This window comes from Papio anubis, chromosome 10 (assembly GCF_008728515.1).
Source record: "Papio anubis isolate 15944 chromosome 10, Panubis1.0, whole genome shotgun sequence".
Taxonomy (NCBI): Eukaryota; Metazoa; Chordata; class Mammalia; order Primates; family Cercopithecidae; genus Papio; species Papio anubis.
The window spans coordinates 52,112,102-52,140,022 of record NC_044985.1 but is presented as its reverse complement, the minus strand read 5'-3'; the positions used below and the strand labels follow the sequence as shown (position 1 = coordinate 52,140,022).

The following is a 27,921-nucleotide window of genomic DNA, read 5'->3' as shown; positions in this document are numbered from 1 at the left end:
CGCGCTGGGGAAAGGGGCCGCCTCGCCCGTCACATGGCAGCTTGGGCCGCCCGCCCTGATTGGCTAGTCTTCGCGTCAAACAGCGAGGCACACACGCGGCCAACTCGCCCACGCCCGGAGGGCAGGGCGCAGTCGCTGCGCCCTAGGTGCAGGGGCACCTCTCCGGGCAGTGTCGCCCGCCCCTGTTCTCACCGCTCTCTCGCTTTGTGCTTAGGGCGACCTGAAGTCAGCCCCCCAAATCCGCCCTAGCCCCCTGGCTTGCTCGCACATGCTCAGAACGCTGGCTCCTGCCCCGCTGGGGTTTCAGGGCTCTCAGTCCTCTTCCAGTGCACCCGGAGGCGGTGGGTCGGCAGGTAGGGGCTGCGGCCAAGCTTCAGAATCAGCCCTGCTCCAGGAGGAAAGCAAAAGGAGAACTGGGGGGGGGGGGGGGGGGGGGGGGGACGGGGGGGGAGCAAAGAGCAAAGGAGGAAGTAGGAGGGAAAGGATCCTCCACTCCCGCGCTTGGAGAGGCAGGGTGAAAAATCAGGAACTGAGGCAGAATGGTTTGGCAAGAGCCTTCTGCCTCAGCCCCACGCCTGCCTTTCCCCAATCTTTGACTTTCCGGCCTCTTATACTGCTGCTTCTCATCAAAGTAGCTCCCCCAGGGAACAAGCCCCCCTACATTGATTTATGAGGTGGTACAAAAAATTAGGCACTTAATTGCTATTTGATTATTGCTACTTGATGACGATGATGATGATGATGGTGATAGCAACTGCAGCGTTCTGTAAAACCACCCCTCTCAACTAACCTCTCTGAAAAGGCTGCTAGACCACATTTTGACCTCACAGATCATGAGAACCTCCACTGTGCTACTCGGCAGGCTCGTTATTTCTGCCTTTTGAATCTGAAACCTTTAAGGCATTAGGCCTCTGAGGCCTAACGCAGGCACCTTCCCTCCCGCAATGCATTTCCCCATTGGTACAGGAGCCATGTGTGAATTTGTTCCATGGCCCATGTATTCCTGGTTCTGGGACATTTTTGTTCATTTTTCTCACATTCATTTTCTGCCTGGTGCTGCCAGTAAGCTATACTGAACCTTTCCAATGGGCATATAACTGCACACACACACACACAGAGAGAGAGAGAGAGAGTTTTACTCCTCTTTCCACTCTATCTCTTGAAAGTGAAACTGAAGAATGGCCTATACTGGTACTTCCAATTTCTCTGCCCTCGTTTTCTTTTGGACTTCCATTTGGACATGTGTCTCCTCTGCTGCATTGAAACTGCTCAAGGTCACCTGTGATCTTTATGCTGCTAAACACAAAGGTCAGTTCTTATCTTAGTTCATTCTGCTTAGACTAGGTGGCCTAAACAGCAGAATTTATTCCTCACGGTTCTGGAGGCAGGGAAGTCCAAGATCAACGTGCAGGCAGATCCAGTGTCTGGCAAGGATCCTCTTCCTAGTTTGAAAACAGCTGTTTTCTTATGTATCCTCACATGGCAGAGAGCACAGAAAGACGAAGTGCAGATCAGTGACTTATCTTCTTGCACTTCTGGCATGAATGGCACTAATCCCATTCATGAAGGTTCTACCCTCATTAGCTAATTACCTCCCAAAGCTCTATCTCTGAATTCTATCACATTGGGAACTAGGATTTCAGCATATGAATTTTGGGGGACACAGACATTCAGTTCATAGCAGTTCACAACACCTCTGTCAGTAGTATTTGGCCCAGATGTCAGGTCCTGTATATTGAAACATTCAATTTGGCTTCCAGAAACCTCACTTTTCTGGATTTCTTCCTCCCTCATGGCCATGTCTTCTCAGTCTCCTTCCTGGTTACTCCTCACTTTTCTAACCCCTAGAAGTTCGAGTGGCCTAGGAGTCAGTCTTTTGTCCTCTTCACTTTTCTATCTGAATGTATTCATTTGGCGATTTTATCCAGTCTCGTGGCTTTTAATGACATCTGTATGACCTCCAATGTCATGCCAATAGCTCCTGTATTTATATGTCTAGCCATGAACTTTTTCCTGACCTTCTGACTCTTAAATCCACTGTCAATTTAACAACACCACTCAGATGTCTAAAAGCCATCTCATGGCCAAACTATTAATCTTCCCCTTAAAATCTCTTCCTCCTGTAGTCTTGGCTCAAGCCAAAAATGTGGAGTCATTTTTTTCCCCTTCTCTCTTTCTCTCATACCTCCTTTCTAGTCCATCCCAAATCCTGTCAGCACCATTTTAAAACCATAATCTCACCATTTTTCACCACCTCCCCTGCTAGCATCTTGGTCCAAACAACCAATATTTCTAATCCATGTTACCCCAGTAACCTCCCAACTCCCAGTTTCACCCTTTGCCCCTCTACAGTCTATTCTCAGCCAGTGTGATCCTATGGAAATTTGTCAGATCACCCCTGGGTGAAAACCCTGCTTCTTCCCCATCCCTCCCAAGTGAAAGCCAAATTATTCCAATGGCCTGTGATATTTGGCTCCATATTAACTCTGACTTATTTACTCTTCCCTCTCCCTCACTCTGCCTGAGTCCACTCTGGCCACCCTGCCCTTCCTGGGACACACCAGCCATGCCTTAGAGCCTTTGTGCTTGCTTTTCTCTGTCCCTGGAACTCTTTTCACACAAATATGCATGTTTGTTTTTTCCTGATGTCATTTTCTCCCTGAAGCCTTCCCTGGCCACCCTAGTTAATCTACATCCCTCACTCCCCACCACCACTCCTCCTATCCTGCTTTGTTTTCCTCCAAGGCACTTACCACCATCAACACAAGATATCCTGTACCTATATCTTCATCAATCACCCACACACACATGCACTAAAATGTAAGCTTCAGAAAGTTAAAAGTTTTGCATTTATGTTATCAACTGTTCTATTCCTAGCACTTAAAAAAAAAACTGCCTGGCACATGGTAGATACTCAATAAACTATTGAATAAATGAATCAACATTACTCTAACCCCAAAAAGTCTTCTCAAGGAGAATAAAAAAATCTGAATAATTGTGTTAAATGTTTATATATCCATGTTAGACTCGTGTAAAGAATAGTGTGGGCATAAAGAAGGGATTGGTCAATCCAGGGGTGAGGGAGGTGAGGTGTCATTGAAGTGAGTCTTCATTCGGGAGTAGAAGTTGCCATCACCACTCCAGACCATGCGGCCAGCTTCTTAGTAACACTGCAATATGCGTTGGCACCAACTGCATTCTCGTAGGCCATAGGCAGAGGTTTGTTAAGACCTCTCACCGTCTTTGTGTCCAAAAGTCATGTCATGGTGGAGCCTAGCCTTGTGGGCCAGCCACACTTCCTCTGTGACTACCCTGGGTTTCTCATGTCACTCCCGTCTATATGACCTGATAGTACCTTGCCTCCTACTCCATGGCTTATGTGCTCTCTGGCAGCTCCTTCTGTGTCCCCAAGCATGTATAATAGTGTTGGTAAGTTAATGCCCTGAGATCTGACTTTGATCATGGGCAATGAAGACAGTGAGTACATTTTAATTCCTTTCCTCCCCACCCCTCGGACACACACAATGGCTTCAAACAGCCTCTCTGAAAATATCCCCGTCATTTTATTTCAAGGTTGTGACCCACTTAGTAACTCACCCCCTGATACAAACTCATCATTTTATTTCAAGGTTGTGACCCACTTGGTTATTCACTCCCTTGTATGTCATCTCCTCTTTCTCAGCTCACTCTCCTTTTCTCTCATTCCTGCTTCCCTGAAACTACACTTCCCTGGAACTTAGAAGCTAAACTAATAGGAGAGCAAAAGATAATGTGGCTCTCCCATTCGTCAACTTTGAGAAGGTGGTAGGATTTCAGGAACATTTTGAAGGGTGAGTTTCGTTGGACAGTAAAAGGAGGATTTAGTACTTTCTATGAATCTTCCATAAGTTCCTTTGTTTCTAAGAACATGTCAATACCCTCCTGTGTGATTTGTGCATCCACAGTACCTGTCTTGACTCTGTCATTGACTGTCATTAGGCTCATATGAGATAACATGTGAGAAAAGGCTTGTAAACTATTCCTCTCTATACCCATGTACAGTTCAACAAACACCTACTCCTTATCTGTCTAGTAGAACTCCTCCAGCCAATGGCTCCTTCCTACCACTTTGCATCTAAATGGTTACCCCAGAAACATAGTAGAGTAAAATATCATTCCAAATATGATCACATTTTATTGGTCCAGGGATGGACAATTGGCCCAACATGGCAATAAAAGTCCTTTTTCAGGTGTTGTGAGTCGGGTCAAGACAGTCTTTCTCTGGACGCTTAGATTCAAGGATTCAAACTCAGAAGCTCTTGGCCCCCTTTCTTCATTACACAGCTAGAAAAAGCAGAAGCTAGTCTACAACAAGAGAAAAAAATAAAGCAGACCTGTAGAGTTAAGACCTGTAGAGTTAAAGGTAAGAGACACACAGGGAGTCCTGTTGGCATTGGAGCTCCAGGTTCCATTTAATACCCAGGGGCCAACTGTCTTCTCATCCTTAAGTTCTGTGAAACAGCCTCATATCTCGATAATTCCACTTTTGGGTTGAGTTGCTGCTATTTCAATTCGCAAAAGACCCACTATCCAAGACATTAAGAGCACATGTCTTTTTTTTTTTTTTTTTTAAATGATGGGGTCTCACTATGTTGCCCAGGCTGGAGTACAGTCCCACTACTGATCAGCATGGGAGTTTTGACCTGATCAGTTTCCAATCTGGGCCAGTTCACCCCTCCTTAGGCAACCTGGTAATCTCCTGCTCCCGGGAGGTCACCATATTGATTCTGAACTTAGTGCAGACACCCATTTGGCATAGTGCACTGTAGCCCAGAACTCCTGGGCTCAGGCAGTCCTCCTGCCTCAGCCTCCTTCCCGAATAGCTTGACCACAGGTGCATACCACTGTGCACAGCGAGAGTACACGTCTTTAACACTATCCTGAGCCCAGCTGGGGCCTTAGGGAAGTTAGTCACAGGAGGGGGAGAGCACAGCATACCTCCCAAGAAAGCTACTTTGTAAATATACAAGAAAGACTTCTAATTGTTGCCCCAGGAAACCAAAATACAATTTATGCATCAGACTAATATGTAGCCCAGTGAGAAAGTAAGTAGCTGGTCGGTAAATAGAAGGGACAAGGCAAGAGAAAAGGGGAGAAAAAAATGTGTTCAGGGGAAGTGACAAAGTTACACTGCATATTAGGAAAGCATGCTTTGTTTTCTGAATAGAAAACATCACCTGAGAATACACCCTGATTTTCAAGCAACTGGAAAATATCAACAAGGCTGAGCTTTCTCTCTCATTCTCAGGTCCATACCCAGGTCTTAATTTGAGTTCACATTGTAAGCAATTTCCACTTGTTTTGTTTTGTTTTGTTTTGTTTTGAGACAGAGTCTGGCTCTGTCGCCCAGGCTGGAGTGCAGTGGTGCGATCTTGGCTCACTGCAACCTCCACCTCCCGGGTTCAAGTGCTTCTCCTGCCTCAGCCTCCCAAATAGCTGGAATTACAGGCTCATGCCACCACACCTGGCTAATTTTTGCATGTTTAGTAGAGACAGGGTTTCACCATGTTGGTCAGGCTGGTCTCAAACTCTTGACCTCGTGATCTGCCCACCTTGGCCTCCCAAAGTGCTAGGATTCCAGGTGTGAGCCACTGCGCCCAGCCGCAATCTCCACTTTTTAGATGCAGGAGAACAGCCAGAAGTTTAGATGAACTTCCACTATGGGTTACATAACACGAATTTATATAGTACTTGTTCTACAAAAAGAACATGAAAGCTATTTGGGGAGCAGGATGTGCTCACATGAAAAGCTAGATAACAATACATGCCAACACCACTGAAGATGGCCCTCAACAGTATGTGACAAGTGTGCAAGTACTGCAGACAACAAGCGCTTCCTGCTCAAAGGAGGACGACATTCTGTTTTGAAGAGATCAAGGGAACTTCAAGGAAGACACAAAAATGGAATCAGACTTTAAAGAATGAGTAAGATTTGAAAAGGCGTGATCAAAGATAGAAAGTGAGGAAGATTTGCTGAGGGACAATAAACAAAACATTGCCGGCACTCCAGATTCCAAATGGCCTTTAGGATGAGGCAAAGGAATACTTCTGTTTATTTAGTGAGAACTGTGTTTTATCTCAGATCATAGTAGTAACCATGATGCCTGGTACACAATACACACTCAACTGTTGTAGGTTTTAAAAATATATACAAATAAAGGTTATTTGTTGGCTAAAACACAGGAGAATACTAAAGGTAGGTGCTCAGTTTAAACACACAATTCATTGATTTTAAAGGAACCTGGTTTTCACTGAGAATAATATGGAAATACTGCTAAATTTTATCTGTACAGTTGTTTTTCATAAATGTAAAACCTCCTTGCTGAGGTTGGCAAAACTATCTTAAATCTACACTCATTTTTTGTGGTCCATGTACTAATCTCTTGAGTTTTCATTTATACAATATTGAATGGGAGGTGGGGAGGATGAGTTTGGGCAAGAAATAAGCAGGATTTAGCCTCACAATATGAAGATCCCCCATAGCAGTGCAGAAAACGCAGCATCTCCTGCCATCTTAAGATAAGGAAATGAGTATTTAACTCACAGCATTGGAGTTAGGCTGAGTTAAGGTCTGTAACCCAGATGGGAATTGAGTACATGTTATTGCTGGAAGTTGTCCAGCAGGACTGGCTCCCTCCTATGCTCGCCTTCTTTCATACAACCATGTCAGATGTTGAAGATCTTTCTCCTCCCTCCTTTGTCTTGACGGTTTCTACCTCTGGAAAATCTTTTCTAATACTGACAACCATCAATTACTCTGGTATTCCTAGCTAAGCCAAATCACTGGCTAGATTTTCTGACTTCTCTCTAATAATCAAAATCTATTTAAATGTTAATGTTCCCCTTGCAACTTTCTTCAGCCTACTAATGTTGTGTTAGAGTCCCATTAAAATTTTAACCAGGCCAAATGTGTTGCAACACTACCAAAGAAAAGTGAGAAACAGCTAGGTTGATCTGTCTGTGGGCTGTCCAGTTAGAGATTGAATTCACCTAGTTACATATCTGTAACTTTATGCATACATTCAACCACCTGCTAGACATAATCAGCAATTATGGCATTTTCTGCATATACATATAGGTAATTAGCATTTAGGGAGCAGGTGTCTTTTTCTGTTTTCTGCTGCTGTAACATAACACCAAAGACTGGGTAATTTATCAAGAAAAGAAGTTTATTTGGCTCATGGTTCTGGAAGCTAGGAAATCCAAGAGCATGACACTGGCATCTGGTGAAGGTCATCCTATGGCAGAAGAGATCACATGACAAGCACACATGAAGACAGAGAGAGATGAATGGGGCTGAACTTATCTCTTTTTAAAATCAGGAATCCACCTTTGGCAATAACTAATCCATGCCCAAGATAACAGCATTAATCCAATTGAGGACACAGCCCTCATGGCCTGTTCATCTCTTAAAGGTCCATCTGTTAATACTGTCACAATGGCAATGAAATTTCCAACATACAAACTTTTGGGGACACATTTAGATTTATGAGCCAGAATGTCTAAGTTCTACTTTCCATTGTGCAAAGGTTTTTACAATCAAAGAGAAACAGAAACTCAAGCAATTATCTGGCCAATTTGTGGGAGGAGTAAATAACTTGAAATATTGCTTGAAATTATTGACTTTATATAGAAACAGAATTTCAGGACTGGAAGGGACCTTATATACCAATGAGTAAAATTCATCTTTTGTGATCATCTGAGCTATAACTAAACATCTCTGATGGCAAGAAGCTCACTACCTCACAGAATGACCCATTCTATTTTGACACACCTATGACTCTGAGAAAATCCATTAATAAAGACATGATCTTGTGAAGCCCAGAAAAATCATCTTAGTTTTCACACTTATAAAATAGGAATCGTATTTTTGTGTTGGATAGATGGATCTAGAATTCAAGGACAGGATTCACGTCTAGTATCATCACCTTGAACAAATCACAGCGCTATGTATTTGATTAATCACTTCTACATGAAGACATTAGGAATATCTCCATGTCACCCAGGGATTCCTTGCCTCTGAACAACAGCAACAACAACAAAAGTCTAACTTGCCTGCAGGATTATCAACCATTTGCCTAGTGAGTTCAGATGAATTTTGTACTATTTTTGGTTGGTTATACTTGATTTTTTTTTTTTTTTTGAGACACAGTCTTGCTCTGTTGCCCAAGCTGGAGTGCAGTGATGGGATTTTGGCTCACTGTAACCTCTGCCTCAGCCTCCTAGGTGCCTGCCACCATGCCCAGCTAATTTTTGCATTTTTCGTAGAGATGGGGTTTTACCATGTTGACCAGCCTGGTCTCAAACTCCTGCTCTCAGGTAATATGCCTGCCTTGGCTTCCCAAAGTGCTGGGATTACAGGTGTGAGCCACTGCTCCCGGCCTTGAAAAATTTTTTAACAGATAGGCATCATAGAAATCATCAATCAGCGGTGTTGATTCAGAGAAAAATGGAAACTTCCAAGGTTTAAAGTCTAAGATCTTCACGAATTCTACAGAACATGAATGACCTTATAGCATATAGTTTTCTGTATAGAATAAAAAATTTAAAGACAAATAGAGAATAGAAAGGTCCTGTCATATGTAGAAGCTGGGTAGTTTTCTAGGTGCACTCATTTGCCGAATTACTTCATGCCAAACAGTAGTTTTAGAGGACAGGTAATTCATATTCATTCCACAACAAGGTTAGAAGTTACCAGAAGTCATAGACCTATTGAGTTGCTTGGGAAGGATTACAACTGTAACTATCAAATCCTTGGAAGCCAAGAATGTGCCATGTTATTTAAAAGTAGGGCTTGAAACTCAGATGACTTCAGGAGCCAGAGAGGACACAAAATAAACTAAACAGGCCAGGTAAAAGAAAATATTAGTGAACTGAAGATTTTACAGGGATTCAAATTCTCCTTTCTTCTTCCTTCTTCTTTTTATCTATTGGCCAGTGTTTGCAATCTTCAGTTACTTCCTTGTCTTCACGCCTAAAGGACTGTATTCATTTAGGAGGCCATATTTTTAAAGGAGCACTTTTTTAAAATGGAATTTATCCAACGAATAACAATCACAATAGTGAGGGATATGGAAATCCTGAGGAGATGTTTAGTAACCATGTTAAGAGTACCAACTTTGGAGTTAAAAGGCAAATGTGGGTTTAAGGGCTGGATTTTGCCAGTAATAATGTATTTTTCCTTATAAAAACCACTCGAGCTCTTGAAAGCTGTTTCTTTACATGTACAAAGGGAATCATATTGTCTACCACCGGGGCTTAAAGTAAGATTTAAATGAGATAATGTAACATGTTTAATATTTAAAAGGAGGAAGTTATTGTTTATTGTAACAAGTTGGTGAACATTTCATTGTTTTAGGAAAAGAAGACCCGGACTTTGTTGAAGTAATCTACCTTTAAGGTAGGCTGAACCTTTTAAATCTGGGAATGAGTGACTGCTATTTCTGAGATGAATAGAAGAATTAGCTTTTACTGGGCAGAGAAAATGAGGAACGAAGCAAGGAAGGGAGAGATAAAGGGAGGGAGGGAGGGTTCAGAAGCCCATGCATCTACTGTGCGATTCCTCAGGATGTTTTTGCCACAAAGCTATTATAAACATCTTAAACACAAACTGCTTAGATCCAGTGTCATTTTGTGGAAACCTGTAAAGAGACTGGGTTTTGATATTGGCAGTTTATACAAACAAGCAAATTAGAGAATGTAACCTGAAGAAAATTAGAAAAATTATAGAGTTGGATTTTGAATCTCAGGGGACCAAGAAACTGAATTTGAGCCATGTGTAAGGAACAGGTGGGATCCACAGGGACAGCTGTGTTCCAGTTATCCTGGGAACCATGGAAGAAACTAGAGAATAAAAGATTGTTGGGAGACCTGATATGTGTGTTCCAATATTGGAAGGGCTGTCAGGGGTGCGATTTTACTTAGTCTCTATAGGTGGAGAGGGTAGACTTCAGGACAATTTGCTGATGTAACTAAGAGGCTAACTGTGTCTTCACAGAAGAAATGCACAAAGCTGGCCAAAAATTAGTCAGCAGCTACATCAACCAGTAAATGTCCTGTCATGTGAAGTGTTGAGGTAGAGGTTTAACTGTTAGACATGTGGGGGAAGAGGTATTCCTGTGTAAATGTGACTTGGAAATAGAAGTCATCTAAGTGCTCTTTAATATTTTGGAGTTAATGTAAAACACCATGGAGGCCGGACGTGGTGGCTCACGCCTATAATCCCAGCACTTTGGGAGGCCGAGGCAGGCAAATCACGAGATCAAGAGATTGAGATCATCCTGGCTAACACAGTGAAACCCCATCTCTACTAAAAATACAAAAATTAGCCGGGCGTGGTGGCATGTGCCTGTAGTCCCAGCTACTCGGGAGGCTGAGGCAGGAGAATGGTGTGAACCCAGGAGGCGGAGTTTGCAGTGAGCCAAGATTGTGCCATTGCACTCCAGCCTGGGCGACAGAGCAAGATTCCATCTCAAAAAAAAGAAACACCATGGAAAGGATGGCAGGAATACAAAATAGAATCTGGAAGTCCTTCTGTTGGGAGGAAGACATGGACCCTAATAATTCCCTTTTCATGTGCCCATGATGTGGAAATTTTAATCTGCATGCTTTTGAAGTTGATCCTGTTCAGCAGTTTTATTCTAGGGATATTTTTCTCATCCTCAGAGACTTTTCATTAACCATCTAAAAAGGGAGGAGATTAAAAGCCTAAAAAAAAAAATAAAAGTATGCAAGAAAGTACAATAAAAAGGGAGATACAGGAAACAGTACAAAGAAATACTATTAAACTATTATTGATCTATCATTTGAAGGTAACCAAAATGGATTATTTTAATGAGATTAAAATTGCATTTTTAAATTATTTTATACCTTTATGTGATAGCATCATATAGTGACTTAATTTGTATGTTCATATGGGATCTTTGAGTAATTTTAAACAAATTCTTTCAACACACATGTATATCCTTAGAGAATGACTAATATCCTTGAGTAGGCAACTCTGGAACAAATTTAGATTATTTGAATGGGGCAAAAATGAGGAACATCTATATCAGAATAAGCACTGCTGTGCCACAGAATTGAAAAAAACAAACTTTCTCTGGCTTGATGCATGAAAAGGTTGTTTCTCATTCATACTACATGTCCAATGTGGATCATCAGGGGTCTCATTTTAATCAGAGATTCGGGGTACCAGAAACTATCATCTCAAGATGCACTTTCATGATTACCATTGTAGGAACAAGAAGCATGATAAATCATGTACTGGTGCTTAAAGCTTCTACCCGTAAGTGACGTTGCTTCTCCTGTTCACATTTTATTGGCCAAAGCAATTAACATGGCCAGGTCTAACTTCAAAGTGCGACATGGATGTTCAAAACAGCTACTGAGAAACCTCAATTTAAATGGATTCATAACTTGATGCTGTGGCTAACAGAGAACACAGTATAATTTAACAGTTGAAAGCATGGGTTCTCAAGTCAAATGCCTGTGCTTGGAGTAAGGGCCTCTAGTCACTAGTTATGTGACCATTGGTAGGTAAAAATCTCTATGCCTCAATCCCTTTTAAAGAGGTTCAAAGAAACCAGCACCTACCCCATAGAATTGTTGTAAGTTTCAAATAAGATAATGAATGTAAAGCACACAGTGTAACACCTGGCATGTGGTCAGTGTTCAGTAAAAAGTGGCTTCAGTCATTTTGATGATGAGAAGGAGGAAAAAGGAAGATGCAGAGGAAGAGGAGGAGGAGTTGTGTTTCACCTACAGATCCTGGGATGCAGTACTAGGATGGACTTCAGTCTCAGAATTCATTCATTCATTCAACAAATATTTACGAAGCTCAATGCCAAGAGTTAAACATAAAATACTGAGCAAAAGAGACACGGTGCCTGTTGTTTTAGATTGTACAGTCCAACCGAAATTCTATAGAAAGATACGTAGCTGAGGCAAAAGTATCCCCATTTCTAAGGTGTCTTCATCAGGGCACTGTCTACTGTTTCATGCTTAAACCATCTTGCCTTACATATGTCTGCTTCTGGCACTCTGATTGCTTATATAATCATACCAAAGCCTTACCCTGGCATTCCAGAGCCTTTACTGCCTACTGACTCTACCTAGTGGGAGGTTTGCTTATAAGCCTAGATCCCCATGGTATCACACTTCTTGGCTTTGCACACATGTCTTAGCCTCCTGCCCTGTTCTACCCTGTTCTGCTGCTATCCAAAAATATCCAATAACACAAATCTCCAATAACACAAACTGGGCAATGCGCTAATACTTTAGGACATCTTCTGTCCTATATTTCTCCTCTCTCAGAGGGCAGATGAAACAAGGAATGAAACAAAATGGAGAAAGAAAAGACAAAGCAGGAGGCAGTTACTGTCAGACAGAAGCATGCTCAAAAGTTAGAGAAATTTTAAAAGCCAAAGAAATAAATCACTTTTTTCTTCATCCTACATCAAGTCCTAAAAGCATCCAAAAGGCCATATCATAATATGTTCCTGGCTGCCTACAGGATCTCAGTGGGGAAGAAAAAAGCAAAGGGTTCAGGCCATATAGTTGTATTGGCAGTACCGGTTACTTGCCAACTTCCCTTCCTTGCACTTTGAACATTTCTGCGCTGTTTTTAATTGTGAGAAGTTCAACATCAGAAATCACTCTGCACAATCTGAGAATCAATGATGCTAAATCAAAAGACTGTATTCTTCCTTTCCCTCAATGGCTGATAAGAGTTCAAGGTCATTGTCATATGTGGATCCAAGAGAGTAGAATCTCAAAGGTAACCTTCCCTTGCAGTAATTGTTCATCATTAATGTTGCCTTCAGAAGTACATCTTGGGCAGGTGTTCATATCTGAGTCTAAAATAATCATTACTTGGCAATCATTAACATATATGAAAGTAATCTCTACGTGGCCATATTTGAAAAGACATAATTTTAAAAGTCTTCCCCTAAAATTAAAAAATATGTTAATCTACATAATAACCAAACAGAGAAGCCCACTTTCATTGTTAAATTCAATGTGGCATAGATACTTTAATAGGAGAATCATATCGTAAATATGCCAGAGAATTAATTGATCTCATTTAATTGAATCTGAGACCCATCAACTGTGATACCTTGTGCTGCCCTCATTGCATGTGATGTTGTAAACGATCAACTCCATGTGATGGATGTGTCTAAGCTGAGATGTATCTATTTGTCTGGCATTTTTATGATCTCTGATTTCACTTAAACTTTAAAATGCAGTCAAATTACAGCATAATCAGGATTTAGGGAAAAAACAAGCTTTCAAAAATCTGCACAGATGTGGGTTATTAGGTTTAGGCACTCTGAATTTACCAGCTATATATTCAGAAGACTTCCCCAGTGATTGCCACAGAATTATTAACAAAATCCAGAGGCCCTGGAGCTTCTTAAGTGCTTATGAATGAGTTGGCTTAAAAGACTTTTGCAGTCCTCATTTGCATAGTAAAACCGGCTTCAGCTATAAGTTTAGGGAGAAGTTTTAGAAGCTCTGACATGGCAAGTTGCCATGAGAATATTTTCCCTGTGGGGAAACGAAACTCAAATGTGCTAATTAAGGGTGCTTAATATCCTTCAAAATTAATTCTTTGTTACCTGCGGTGGTTTAATTATTCCCTTATGGAAAGCTTGGAAATGCCCTGCATCTTTAAGTACCAGTGGACCACACATTGATACTGAGTCAGCAGCCACTTTGAAAGTATTTCTTCCGCTCATTGACTATAGGGCAGTGGCAAAAGAGAAAAAGACTTTAGATGTTACAATAAAACAGTAAGACAAATCTCCACTGGTGGTTTGCAAAATTCGTTTCATTGATATCATCATACCTCAAATAAAAGAACCTTCCAGAAAAAAAAAAAAAAAAATCTTTATAGCAATGAAAATGAAGGGAAGGAAAAAGTTGTAAATAACACCAGGCAATTCTAACTAATCTCCAACCAGCAGGAGCAGCCAACCAACTCTGACACTTCCCCACAAGCAAGTAGCCTGCCCTGTCCACAAAAGTAAAAATCAAACGTTCTCAGAGGATATTGGTTGGACTCAGAGATAATTAAGCATGTATGAGACTACCTTAAGTAAGAGACTTGAGTGTTATCCAGGTAACTATTGTTTCTTGTGGAATTCTTGCATCAGGGAGCTCTATATGGGACACAATAAAAAGCTCTAAGTGTTCAGCTCTAAATGTAGGTACAAGTCATGGGCTCAAACATCACTTCCTCTGGCAGTGAACTCTGACCATATAATCTAAAGTTGCTACCTAATCTATCAAATCACCCCATGTTATTTTCTTCACATGCTATGTGAAATCTTCTTGTGGGTTTAGTTATTTACTTGTTTGTTCTTGTCTTCCCACCACAGCATGTGGGCTTGGGGAAAGCAGGGCCTGTCCTGGTCACTGTTCTACCCCATGCCTTGGGCAGCCCTTGGCAGCTGGGGCTGTTCAGTAAATCATTGTTAAACGAGTGAAATGCAGGGTTATTGAGGGTTTTTGTATGTCAAACTTACTTTTTTCTAACAATCAATAAAGATTTATTCTGGAAGCTGAGCTAGGACAGTGGCTGGATATCCTGTGTAGGCAACACGGGCCCCAGGTATTTGATCAGAATAACTGTGTGTGGACCCAAAGTCACATGCACACAGGCAAACCTTCGCACTAAAACTGGCCATCTTAGGTGAGTTTGGCCAGAATCAATCAAAGTGTAGTCCAAGCCGAGCACGTGGCAGGATTAGCTAACAACACTTGCAGTGTTACTCATTTTCCTAGGCTGGAATCTTCTCAGCTCAACCCTCATGTGTGCTGTCTCCACACAGAATCTCCAGGTTCTCATTTTTGGTAGATTTAACAAGTGCTCATAGACTACCCCTTAAATGCTTTGAGAACAAGAAAACTCTACAAAGCTGGGCTTGGTGGTATGCAACTGTAGCCAGGAGGCCGAGGCAGAAGGATTAGTTGAGCCCAGGAGTCCTGGGATGTAGGGTGCTATGCTGATCAGGTGTCTGCATTAAGCTTGCTTCCAATATGGTAAACTCCCTGGACTGAGGGACCACCAAGTACCCAAAGGAGGGGTGAACTGGCCCAGGCTGGAAATAGAGCAGGTCAAAACTCCTCTGCTGATATGGTTTGGCTCTGAATTCCCACCCAAATCTCATGTCAAATTGTAATCCCCAGTGTCGGAGGTGGGGCCTGGTGGAAGGTGATTGAATCATGGGGGCGGTTTCTAATGGTTTAGCATCATCCCCCTAGTGCTGTTTTGTGATGGAGTTATCGTAAAATCTGGTTGTTTAAAACCATGTAGCACCTCCCACTGTCTATCTTCCTCCTGCTCCTGCCATGTAAGATGTGCTTGCTTCCCCTTCACCTTGCACCATGATTGTAAGTTTCCTGAGGTCCCAGAGGGAGAAACCTGTACAGCCTGCAGAACCATGAGCCAATTAACCTATTTTCTTTATAAATTACCCAGTCTCAGGTATGTCTTTATAGCAGTGCAGGAATGGACTAATACACGGGCTGATCAGCAGTGGGATTGTGCCTGTGAATAGCTACTGCACTACATCCTGGACAACATAGCGAGACCTGTCTCTTTAATAAAATATTTTAAATTTTTATTATAAAAAAAAGAAAAAATGCTATAGACTGCTTCAGGGAAGATGGACAGCTCAGTCAGCAGGACCTAAAATGGGCAAGCTTAAGTACTGACACACATATAATTCACGTTAATGCACACCAGTTTTCCAAACCTGGAGGTGTTTTCCTCTATGGCTGGGACTCAGGAGACAAGTGACGAAGCTCCATAACTTCCCCATATTCAGAGTGCAGGGAGGTCAAGTGAGGCTCCATTTGTAGGTACCTAGTCAGGCATGAGCAGGGCAAGAGAAGGCTCCCTACCACCACCAGGAATGTCAGGCAGCCATCAGGTTATGGTCAGGTGTTAGTTACACTGTTTCTCTAAAATAATAATTGGTTGCAGCCAGTACCAGGGAAAGGCAATCTCCTAATAGGTAGAAAAAACCTGAAACTGATGATCAGCAGCTTCCCAGTAAGATCTCCGGAGTTGGGCCAGAGGGCTGAAGCATGCTCATTAAGAGGCAAAATGGTAGAGTTTAGCTGGCATTTGACCTCCTAGGGACATTTGGCTGGCAGGGGAAGAATATCTCAAGTGAGCATGTGTACAACTCCAACACTGCGCATGCTCCTCTCCTAAGTGCTAGCAGACCACTGCACATGCGGACAGCCCACCTCAAGGGAAGAATCACAGGAAAAGGAATGCAAGACCCCGGAAGCATGCCAACATATAAAACCCCAAGTCAAAGGTCAAAGTACATACTTGATCTCTCCAGTCACTGGCTTGGCCCTCTTCCAAATGTGCTTTACTTCCTCTCATTCCTGCTCTAATTTTTAAAATAAACTTTCAATCCTGCTCTAAAACTTGCCTTGTTTTTGGTTTTATTTTTTTGAGACGGAGTCTTACTCTGTCACCTAGGCTGGAGTGCAGTGGCGTGATCTTGGCTCACTGCAAGCTCCGCCTCTCGGGTTCACGCCATTCTCCTGCCTCAGCCTCCCAAGTAGCTGGGACTACAGGCGCCCACCACCACGCCTGGAGAATTTTTTGTATTTTTAGTGGAGACGGGGTTTCACCGTGTTAGCCAGGATGGTCTCGATCTCCTGACCTCGTGATCCGCCTGCCTTGGCCTCCCAAAGTGCTGGGATTACAGGTGTGAGCCACCGCGCTCAGCCTAACTTGCCTTGTTCACTCCTTCTGCCTTATGCCCTTCAGTTAAATTCTTTCTTCTGAGGAGGCAAGAATAGAGGTTGCTGCAGACCTGTACGGATTCGCTGCTGGTAACATACTTCAATTCTTTGAGGCTCCTGGTATATTAAAATAAATAATAACAAAATGGCTCTACAGACTTACAAGACTGGCCATTTTAGAAACTTCCTAATTAACACTAACACACACAAACAATGCAATATAATTGTGCCATCATCAGACAATTATGCAATCTATTTAAAACACTTGAATTATAGAGCACAATGGGTAGTAGAGACTAGCACATACACTTCAGGCTGATGAGGAATGTCCTCTCCCTCTAGAGCTGTCAGTGAATCTCGCAAGTTCTAGGACTCATCCCATTTTGACCTACATTGGTACGGTCAAATATCTACGTCTGAGGCACATGATAAGCTTAGGAAGTCTAGGCCAAATGCCCTGTGCAGGCCCCTACCCTGGCCTCTGGGCTGACCTGCCTCCTAACGTACAGAAGTCATAGCTGCACTCCAGTTACTCCATTCTTCCAAACAATGTCAAAGAGTTTCTTCTACAGGCTTGGTGAACAGTTTGCGTAAGTTTGCATGTGGGTATTATCTCTTTACTTAAACATGAGGATATGGTTTTCTATGCCTTCTATACCCCTCCTAATTCAGTGGCCAACCAATAACTGTTTTGACCGGTGGACTAACTTTTAAGCTGCACACCAGAGCTACTCAGCGCCTGAGGGTAAGCATGGCAGCCCACGTGGAATTAGACAGTTTATAAGCTGTTGTCAGTTTGAAAAGAGAAATTTTCACGGAGGCAGAAAGCCTGCTTTATTTTCTCACACTATCTGATTCCACCTACTCTAATCTAGCCAGCAGCACAGACAGAGGTGTCTGCTCAGGCTTTACAAGGTTAGTCAAGGTAGAGATTATATGGGCATTGTAGCAATTACTTTTCTGGACTCCAGATCATTCTCACAAAGGCTACTTAACAAGGATGAGTCTCCTCATAGATCTCAGTGAAGAAGACCTCTATGGTATCAAAAAGGAATAACAAATCATTTGGAAATTTTTCATGTCTTAGGCTTTCCATAAAGAGAAATTATTTTAATTGTGCAAGGCTAAAAATACAAAGATGAACAAATGTAATTGCAGAGGCCCAGGAAAAGGCTGTAACTGTGAAGTAACCCTTCCTCCTGCCCTTCCCTCTCCCAGTTAACTTTCAGGACTGTAGTGGATTTGCTCTTCTCCCACACACATTCTCCCCTCTTGCAAACCTTTGCTCTCCCTGGGAATGACTGCCAGTCATTGGCCTCTGGTTGAGAATTTAAGCACAAATCCCAGCCTTTCCCCCCACTGTTGGAATGCATCTAAGTAACTTGAAAGCCACATGAAAGGCAATGCCACTAAAAATCCAACCCAAGGAAACAAAATAGAGCCCTGGAGATGAAAGATGAGTCTGGCTCTCCCTTTGGGGTACCCCAACCAGCTTGAAAGTATGCAAGGTGGATCCAAAAATCCTGTCCATTAGAGGGGTTACAGGAGCTACCTAGTATTGAAAACACCTAGATAATTTCGCCACTCCTCTGCACAAAAGCCTCTGAATGGCTCTCCCTGTCCACAGGACAATTCCAAACTCCTTTGTGGACAAGCAAGGCCTACCACAACTGACTTCCCTTCTCTCTTTCCTGATCCGTCTTTTGAGGCTCTCACCCAAACCACCTAACTTTCTATCCATCTCCTGACAATTCAACCTTCCTTTCTCCACACCATGCATTTTAACAGACCATTTGTCTTCTTTTTTCTTAATATGATTTCCTCGTTTAGAATGTCTTTCCCTTTCTTTCTTTTCTACCTATCAAAATTGTATTTATAAGCTAATTTCCATTGCAAAAACCACATTCTAGAATTTTCTCTAGATCACATCAGGGTTAAAACTAATCCCTCCCTACTTGGTGATCCCAGAGGACCCTAAGAGCCTTTCCTACTATGCATGTTGTCTTCCCTATTGAACCCCTGGCTTCCTTAGGCAGGAACAGGATCTTATTCCATTTCTGTCATCCCAGGACCTAGCATGGATTTGTGCACACAGTGAGTGTTTAATAAAGTTTGGACTAACTGGATTTCTTAGGAAAACAACAGCTAACAGCTAGTTAGCTGTTGACATAAACTATGGACGAGTTAAGGAGTAAAAATACTTGGGTCTATTAATAAATCCTGGCTTCACCTCTTAGAAGCTGTGTGGACTTGGACAACTCTCAACTCTGAACATCTTTAAACCTGAGTTTCCTCATCTGAAAAAAAATGGCATCTTTTCATACACATACCTAACAGTGTCTACCTCATCTAGCTATTTCAACTAAATGAAAGCATTTAGCACTGTGTTCAGCACTTAGAAAGAATTCAATGCATGTTACTTCTCTCCTCCTGCACCTTCTCCTTCTCCCTTTTCCCCTCCTCCTTCTCCTCCTCCTCATTATTACTACCACTGCTATTACTAGTAGTATCCTAATCCCATGAGGGCAAGGCCCGCTGTGGAATATAAAGCCTTCTGCTACCTGCCCCACAGCTGGGCTCCCATATTTGAGCTACATCTTAGCAGGAATTTTTCTTCTTGCAAAGAGTTCTGAAGCTGTGGCCTTGATATCTCGCTAAAGTAGAAAGAAGCCTGGGAAAACATTTTTTCACAGCTTTGAGCAGTGTACAAAGAGAGAATTTGTTTTTGAGTTAACTCCTCTTTTGTTTAGGGAAAACTACCTCGCTGTTCTTTGAGACATCCAAATGAAAAGGAAATGTGCACCCATTGTTTTGGCAGCCACGTGAGGTCACCTATAACCAGAAGATTCATGTTTAGCCCCAGAAGTCAGAGGTTATGTTTGGTACATAAGTTCTTTTGTTATGAGCTGAGCTTTTCCAGTAGACTTTGTTGCAGTTTTTTGGTGGAAAGGAAAAACATAAGTCTTCCTAACCCTTGTAGAAGTAAGTTTGGACACACAGGCTGAATTATAGCCTGTCCTAGATAGCATAAGGATAGGATGGGGTGGATTCTTTTGCTTTTATTTTTTTTTTAAACAGTCTCGCTCTGTCACCCAGGCTGGAGCGCAGTGGCAGGATCTCAGCTCACTGCAAGCTCCGCCTCCCGGGTTCACGCCATTCGCCTGACTACAGGCGCCAGCCACCATGCCCAGCTAGTTTTTTGTATTTTTAGTAGAGACAGGGTTCCACTGTGTTAACCAGGATGGTCTCCATCTTCTGACCTCGTGATCTGCCCGCCTCGGCCTCCCAAAGTGCTGGGATTACAGGCACCCGGCAGCTGCTTTTTTTTTTTTTTTTTTTTTTTTTTTTTTTTTTTTTTTTTAAAAAAAAGGAAGGAGGGAAGGAAGGAAGGAAGGAAGGATTAGCATCAGTGAAAGGGAATGAGAATGACATGGAAATGAAATGGAAGGATCAGCTTTCATGGACCCTGTCAGTCTCTGGGAAAGGCTATGCTACTTCTTTGCCTAGGTGACAAGACAAAATGTGGCTCGGAGTTAGTATGTGTGTCTTTGTTCCTACCTTTGTGCAAAACCAGTTCTCTTCTGGCTCCCCCAGCTGCTCCTGTAGAGAGAAGACCCAGCTCCCTTGTCACCGATGTTCTCAGAAGTCCCACTGTTGGCAGAGGAAACAAAGTCAGGGTATCTGTCTCGCGGAGGACAGATAGGTTTGTAGGCACATAAGACATACCTCTTTAGGAGCTATAGAAATAGCGAGAAAGAAATTTTAGGGAAAACAGTAAGATCAAGGACTTGAATTATTAGAGGCTTCAGCTCTTGTAATTTGGACATTAAAATAATTGTGATCTTGTATTACCACCCCGACTCCAGGTTTATGAAGTCTGTGGCATACTTCTTATAACAGAAATTGAAATCCATTATTTTAAATTTATTTTTTCTTTAAAATTTTAAAGCTGGAAAGAATTTGGGGTGGGATATAGTGTAACATTGATTTTTTTTTAAGCATGGATTCTGGAAACCAGTAGATTTCTATCTTGGCTTTTCTTTTTACCAGTTGTGTAATCACAAGCAATTTATTTATCCTCTTTAAACCTCTGGTGTTTCATCTATAAAACACAGGTGTGTGGCAGTTTATATTTTCCAAAAGACAGCTGCACCAATATATATTTCATCCCACATGCTAGTCTCGTGACGTGATGTTGATATTCCTTCATCAAGAGATGGGGTCTGTATTCCTTTCCCTTGAATCTGGGCTGAGCTTTGAAACTGGCTCAATAAAGAATGTGGCAGAAGTGATGTGACTTCCAGCCAGGGCTTCTGCCTGGCACTTTCTCTCTCTCTCTCTTGCTCTCTCTCTTGCGCTCTCTCTCTCTCTCTCACACACACACACACTCATATACACTTGTCATTGAAACCCAGTCACTATGATGTGAGGAAGCCCAAGCCACATGGAGAGGCCACATGTGGGTGTTCCAACTGATATCCCCATCTAGACCCATAGCTGACAGCCAGCGTCAACCACCAGACGTGAGTGAATGAGCCTTTAGAACTTTGCAGTCTCCAAGTCCCCCAGCTGAGCCAGACCTCATGGGGCAGAGATAAATTATACTTACTATGTTTCGTCTGAATTCCTGACTCACAGAAACCATAAGAGCTAATAAATTAATAAATAAATTTATATTTAGTAAATAATTTAATAAATTAAACCATATCTAATGCATGGTGGTATTATGAGGATTGAACAAATAGTATACTACAGTAAGTGCTCAGTAATGTTAGATATTATTATTACTATTATTATCATAAAGGCAGCTACTAGAGGTAAAACTTGGAGGTGAATGGGGGCTCTCAATATACACCCTTTTCAGGCTCTCTTAACAGATAACTGGGGGAAAGAGAAGTTGAAATGCAAGGGGAACCAAGTCAGAAGATAGTTGCCTGTGGGGTTTGTGCTTGAATCAACAGTCATGTGTAGACTTTGTCTTCATTCCTCTAGAAAAGGTCCTCTTAAAGCTGCTGCAGCCAGAACCTTGGGATAGAAGACAGAATATATTTGTTTGGGGCCACCGTCATATCTGAGGACCTCACAACTCTTAGCCCACCATCCGGTGGCAAGCACCAGTCCTTAACAGAAGCTCACTTCTGTATGAAATTATAATGATCTCTCCAGTCAATTATCCTCCAAGTAACCTATCAGGTGCTGATCTAATATTAGTTTCTTGGAGTATTTCAGTAAGATATCAGCATGCCATAAAGCCCTTCTGTAAATCCATATGGCGTTAACGGGAAATTGGCCAAATGCCAGGGAACTTGGCCATATGCCAAGCTTGTCTTGTGTCACTTGGTAATTGCCACTCTGTCATCCTCAGAGTTTGGTCTAGTTTCCACAGCCATCCATAATTTTGATGTGGATACATGTGGACCATTGAATATTTTGGGGAGGTTCACAATGATTAAGGATTTCAATCAGAAAAGGAAAGATAATGGTCCATTTTTACTTCTAACCTTTTATTTCCACATGCAAAAAAAAAAAAGGTTATCAAATGTTAGAAAGTCACTTATGGAAGAAGGACAATGAAAGTCAATTGGGAAGTATCGCTTTTTTCCTCTGTTCATGAATATGTACTGTGTAGAATTTGGGATTCATTCAGATTATAAGCCATTATTTTATAAGCAGCGATGTGAAAGGAGAGGCAAGGCTTTAGTGGTGGTGTCTCTGGCATGGTAGCTAAGGAAATGACTTTTAGGTTAGAAGTCATTTTAACATCCTTTAAATCATCCTTTAACCTTGCTGACATTCACATCCTGGTAAAATTAGATACCGCTTATTAAGTACTTTTTCTTGTTCTAGGCACTGTACTAATTTATCATAAGAGGGAGTTGAGATGTCATCCAAAGCCTGCCTTGCCCATTACACAGCATTGCCTCTCTGCTGCTGGCTGAGATCCCTTCTCCACTCTGTGTGTCTAGAGTCTGCCACCATTCAAGACTTAGCTCCAGTGTCACCTCCTCTCAGATAGCTTTCTGTTCACCATGGCTCTCTGTGTCTATCCTACCACATATATAGGACATACTCCCCTACTCCTCTGTAAACTTCTATAACAACACTGCCTAATAGAAATAATGTGAGCCAAAGATGCAATTTTGAGTTTTCTAGTAGCCACGTGAAAAAAGGTAAAATGAAACAGGTTAAATTAATTTTAATATATGTTTTCCTTAACCCAACATATCCAAAATATTATCACATTAACATGTAATCAGTATTTAAAAATTGAGATGCTTTGCATTTTTTCAGTAAATCTTTGAAATCCAATGTGTATTTTACAATTAATAGTGCATCTCAATTCAGACCACATTTCAAATGCCTCAGTAACCAATTAACTGGCAATTATTCTATTGGATGGAGCAGTTCTATTGCATTCAGCACATGTTATTTCCATCTTATTTTATGTATGGTTCTTAAGGTCAAGAAATGGCGGGACTCTTCTATGTATTTCCCAACATTGCTAGAGTACTATGCCTAATAAATGTTTGAGTCAGTGTGAAAATCAAGAAAACAAGTTATCGTGCCTTGCTGAATTTGTAGAAGGGAAGTATCTCTACCACATCAAGGCACAGGTAGTTCTCACAAAATGAAAAGCATCTTTGCACAGCAGAGCCTGGGAAGCTGCAAGTTGCTCTGTGGGCTGAAAAACATCCTTGAGGTCAAAGTTATGAAACTGACAAGGACAAAAAAGAAAGACTGTGCTGGGGGCTGTGAAAACAAGGAGACAGAGACAAATCACCCGGCCACTTTCTAGGTTAGCATTTTGAAAATGAAAATGAGATGAACTGATAATGATGAGAGGGTACTCACCTGCCTGAAAAGAATAGAGAAATAATTGACACTTCAATGTAAAAGGATTCTTTAAAGCTCTCCAGTGTGGCAGACACAGTTGAATCACATCTTGAGCAAATATTTCCAGCATATAAAGGTGACATATTTGAAAAAAAAAAATACTATTCTTTTTGGTCAACTATTCTTTTTGGTCATTCAGGTTATATCTGGTTGACGCAAAATAAAACAGGTAAAATCCATTTTTTAAAAGAAAAGTCATTAATGAATGTTCTAAAAAGTTGCCCATTATTTTCAGTTTTTTCTTTTTTGCAATGAGTAGCTGTTAAACTACAAGAATCCAACTTCAGAGTGTATTTATTGTATTGTTTGCAAATTTGTATTAAACATTGCCCTGGAGACTACGAAAATTAGTAGCATATCCTAAAATACTTTGTGTGGGACTTCACTGTTCACTTTTATATGCATTATCTCATCTTGATTAAAATCTCCAGAACATTTTATGTCACTTCCATGGATCAAGGCTTCTTGAGTTGATAAAATCAAAATTGCAGACTATTGATTTGAAACTCATGTTAATTTATACAGTTTCAAAATGATGAAAACTCAGTCTTCTTTAAAACCATAGCTCCCCTTTTCTATACATACGTCTTTTAGTACACACCAGTCGATTCTATGTGGAAAATCCTCAGATGCTGGCTTTGCATGCTGAGATAATAGGGTTTTGAAAGGGCATATGACTAACACACTTTGATTTCCAGCAAAAACATATAGTACAAAGGTTGTCAACAGCCAACGACCACTAGTAAAATATGATAAGGTTCAGTTTGTTTGTTTGTTTTTTAAAGTCAAGGAGCATTCTAACCCCAAAATGTCATCCTCAGAATGATTGTCATTCAAGAGGAGGCTTGAAACCGGTAAGAAAGCCTTTGGGCACTGTGGTCTGGGCACTGAGGCTCCATCTGCAATCTGCACTTGAGCTGGCTGAGGACACCTTGTCCTGGGGAGTCTTTTTGTGTTCTCACCATGAGGCCAAGTAGCTCAGTCTGCCCAAAAGTTCACCAACTGTAATTTGATGATTGGTAACTGAAAAATAGAATATGATGGTACTTCTTTTCTGTTTTTCAAATCCTGTGCTAATTTATATTTAAATCCTTCCAAGCATTCAGAGAGATAAAGCAAAGCTTTCTTCCCTCACATGGCCATTAAAAGCAGAGTGTGGATTGGGTCACTATATGCTTTTTACACCCCATAAAGCTTAGAGAGAAACTGAGCTCCTAGGAGCCTGAGAGTTGATAGTTTTAAAGCCCCCTCCCATCAGCATTTGAAATGTGCCATTGAATCTTCAATCAATATTAACCCAAGATGTTATGGTTGTGAGAATAGAGTCATTTTCTGAGGGCGTTTATGTATATAACTAACAGGAAGGAAAGTATGTTATCTTAAAAAAAAATTGAATAACGTTGAAAATTCCACCCTGATGGATCTTTAGTAACAAACATGTTTAGGAGGGGATAGGCTGAAAGACTGTGGGAAAATAAGAGAGGGCTTTAGGGTCATGGTCATGGTACTTGTTCATTTTTATAACAAGTAATTTAGAATGCCACCATGACTATCTTCAAATAAAATTTAAATGAACTTAAAAAATTGAATATACTTTCCTAATGGTAATATAAAGGAGAAATAAAGGGAAGCAATTTAAGGAATACATAAAAATATGTCTGCAATATACAAGTGCTTGGCCAGGAGGACACTACAAAATACACAATGAAGGAGTAAGATGCTTGTGGGACCCACAGAACCTAGGAAGTGCAGGGGGTGACACTCAAGCTCTGAACCTCAGGCGTCGCCTTGACATCACCACACGCACCGTTGCCATCTTTAAAGATGTGATGTCTCTAAATAGCAAAGAACCTTGGGGAAGTTCCAAACCAAATACAGTCTTCCCTCAAAAAGTCCCAAATATTTTGTTTTTGTATGTAAAACAGAGTCAGATTCTAGACTCAGATAATTATAAACAGTGTTTTTTTAACCTGGGGACATTTGAAAAGGACAGGAGATGACAGATACTTTTTCATTGTGTGTGACTCTCCTGTACATTGCAGGAAAACTAGCATCTCTGCCCTCTCCCAAATGTCAGCATTGACCCCAAAACATTGCAACATCCAAAAATACTGCTATAAATTCCTCTGTGGGCATGGCCTAGGAAGAAAGAAGGCCCACTAACCACGGCTGGAGGCAAGTTTCTAAAAAGACAAGCAGTAAGAAATTCCCAGAATGGCCTTGTATTGCACTTTAAGCAGTTACTATGCTGAAATCTCCTATTTTTGGCCCTAAACCTTCAGCAAAGCTGGAGAATCAGTCTTGGAGATAAGTAGCCAAAAGCAATGCCCATATCATGCCATGAAGTTTGGTGAAGACTTTGCCACTCCTACCACAGAGCACAGACCAATCAGTGTGCCTATTTGCCACTACTGCTAGACTTTCTGCCATCATTGACTCAGGAAACCAAACGCAGCTGTCTCCACAGGCATCACCCTCAACTGCTTCAGAACTGCAGGGTCTCTGCTTCTCCACATCCCTGACTTCCACAGCCAAGTGGGGTGAATGCATCCGATTGGCTCAGCCTCTGTCACGTGCCCTTGTCTTAGCTGCAGGGGAGGCTGGGAAAATGTTCAAGCATCTTCAACTTCCATAGGCAGGCTCTGCTTCCCTCAAACTTAAGAAAGGGCTTCAGATGCAGAGCAGCCTAAAAGAATGACACATGCCCACTCTAATTAGCTGGCCAAATTAGTTCTACAGAAGAGAAGCACCATGGGATTTTGGAGCAGAAAGTGATGATTCTGAGGCGGCTTTAGAGGAGGGGAGATTTGATCAAGTCTTGAAGGAGGAGAAAATTGGTAGGGTTGTGGGTAGGGATAGGAGAAGGATTTCGAGAGACACAAATGGAATGACAACAGTAACAATGCTGAACTGGGGAAAACAAATGCAGGGCTAGGAATCCAAGTTCACCAGCACTGAAAGGTCAAGGGGAGTCGGCAAAAGACAAGACTGGAAAGGACAGGAACAGCACTGGGGAGTTACTGAGGGTTTGACGACAGTGCTAGGAGGTAGCCGTGAGCTGCTTGACGGGGGTACTTATATATCTTTGCACTTGCACTGCTTTATCAAAAAATAATGTCCTTGGCAATTTGAATCTTAGTCTTTAAGAGAACACATCTGTGTTTATGATTACCAGGAGTCTTTTTGTTTTTTGTTTGTTGCTTTTGTTGCTGCTTGTTTTTGTATTCTTTCTGGTAATGGGACTAACTCCTTTTCACTTTGAATTTGTATTACATTGTATCCACAGAGAAATTTCACAAGTATCTTTTACATTATTTTAACAAAGACCCCCAAACCTACAACTTTAAATTAAATATCATGATCCATTATTTCCAGTACTTGTTGCCCACCTAACATGTGCCAGACTCCTTATTTAATGCTTTCACCAGGATATTTAGTATCGTCTTAAAATTATCTTTTTATATACAAAGACATAGGATCTGAGAGAGTAAGTAATTTGCCCAATGGCACACAGGAAGTGGTGGGATAGGGGTTCTAACTCAGGTCCGCCAATCTAATTCCTGATTGTTTCTCCCAATCAGAATGCAGTCTGAAATGATGTTCTTTTTTAGGGCTGTGCTAACAGGAAGGCCTGTGATGTTTGCAATCAAGCCATTATGAAGTCAAGAATGGAGCTTCCATTTTTAAAGAACTCAGAGGGGGCAGATCTTGATTGACATCTCATCTGGGGTCACCTGGTCTTCAATTGAGAGATCTTTTTGTTCGCCACGGATGCCTCTTGCAGTTATGGAAGGAATAGTCTTTATGCCACTTTTGCTTGGTTGTCCCAACAACCCTACCTTGAAGTGATATAAACTACCTTCCTCTAAACAAACTTGGTGGTACTTGGTACTCAGGTGCTACCTATTTAGTGCACCCTTGTGCAATAAAGTTACACCTGAGGGGATCCACCGCACTCTTGCCTCATCTTCTGAACCAAGGGCTCCAAGTCCTCGAGAATAGTAAGACAAACCAACATCCGTGGGCTAGGGGTTATGATGGAGAAACAAGGGTAAGTGAAGTCCAATAATAACAAGCTACTTTTGTGCCCACTTCATCCTTACACCACCAAAGCTTGAGCAGAAACTTTATGATGTGGTCCATTCAGTCTAACCTTTAACATTTCAAGTTCACTCTGAGAGAGAGGTAAATAAACATTAAAATGTAAAAAAAAAAAAG

At 41.6% G+C, this 27,921-nt stretch overlaps 1 long non-coding RNA gene across 3 annotated transcripts; it reads left to right on the top strand.

The window, feature by feature from the left end:
- Positions 1 to 27,920, top strand: LOC110740973. Of its 3 annotated transcripts, XR_002516406.2 has the most exons (4): positions 1 to 353; positions 1,167 to 1,308; positions 9,398 to 9,439; positions 27,315 to 27,920. It is a non-coding gene; the product is annotated as an uncharacterized LOC110740973 (long non-coding RNA). The 3 variants fall into 3 exon arrangements; XR_002516407.2 differs by lacking the exon at positions 1,167 to 1,308 and having other exon boundaries at positions 4 to 353; XR_002516405.2 differs by lacking the exon at positions 1 to 353 and having other exon boundaries at positions 445 to 1,308.
- The last annotated feature ends 1 nt before the right edge of the window (position 27,921 follows it).